This window comes from Carlito syrichta, unplaced genomic scaffold (genome assembly GCF_000164805.1).
Source record: "Carlito syrichta isolate Samal-C Ts95f unplaced genomic scaffold, Tarsius_syrichta-2.0.1 Scaffold287776, whole genome shotgun sequence".
NCBI lineage: Eukaryota > Metazoa > Chordata > Mammalia > Primates > Tarsiidae > Carlito > Carlito syrichta.
Window position 1 is genome coordinate 111,595 of NW_007231872.1, and position 691 is coordinate 112,285.

The 691-nt window shown below is 63.8% G+C and overlaps 1 protein-coding gene across 1 annotated transcript in view; it reads left to right on the top strand.

Moving 5' to 3' along the window:
- The window catches only part of HBP1 (HMG-box transcription factor 1), a 36,393-nt gene that overhangs the window by 591 nt on the left and 35,111 nt on the right, over positions 1-691 (top strand). The gene's annotated exons all lie outside the window — the stretch shown is intronic.

Sequence of the window (691 nt, forward strand, 5' to 3'; positions counted from 1 at the left end):
GGGGGTGGGGGGCTGCAGGGAGGCGCCGCCCCCTCCTGGGCCGAGAGGGGCTCGGGCCGGGCCGGGCCGCTCGCGGAGCCGCTGGGCCCCGGGGCTCATTGTTACGCAGTTCGAATGAATGGGCTGCGAGGCGCCTGCGCGCTGGGGCTGAGCCGAGGGGAAAAACAAGCCCGGAGTCCTGGCTGCGGTCACATGACGGGGGGAGGGGAGGGGAGCGCGATGAATGGCGAAAGAGGGTGGGGGATGGACTCGGCGTGGGCCGAGAGGCGGCCTGGCCGGCGGTTCCAGTCTCCGCCGTGTAACCTGTGCGGCTGCCGCCGGCCGAGGGAAACAAAACAGAAAGGAAGCTGGGCGAAGGCGACGGCCGGGTTTTGTAGTTTTAAACGCGGCGTGCTGTCAGGGCATTTCACTCTCCGCCGTGCGCTCTGCGCTCTCTGGAGTTCTGTCTTCGGAAGTTTTTGCCCGGAGGCGTTTTTAGAAGGGTCGCTGACAGCAAGACAGGACTCAGTTTTGGGGGGGGGGTGTCAGGGTATCTCTGATGCCACGACGAGAGCAGGGTTGAGAAAAAAGTTGTAGAAGCAGTGAGTGGAGCCTTACCCACAGTTCCGACGAAGTGCTTGAGATTTATTTATTTCTTTGAGTTGGAGTCTCACTCCGTCGCCCAGACTGGAGTGCAGCGGCCGCTCCCGGC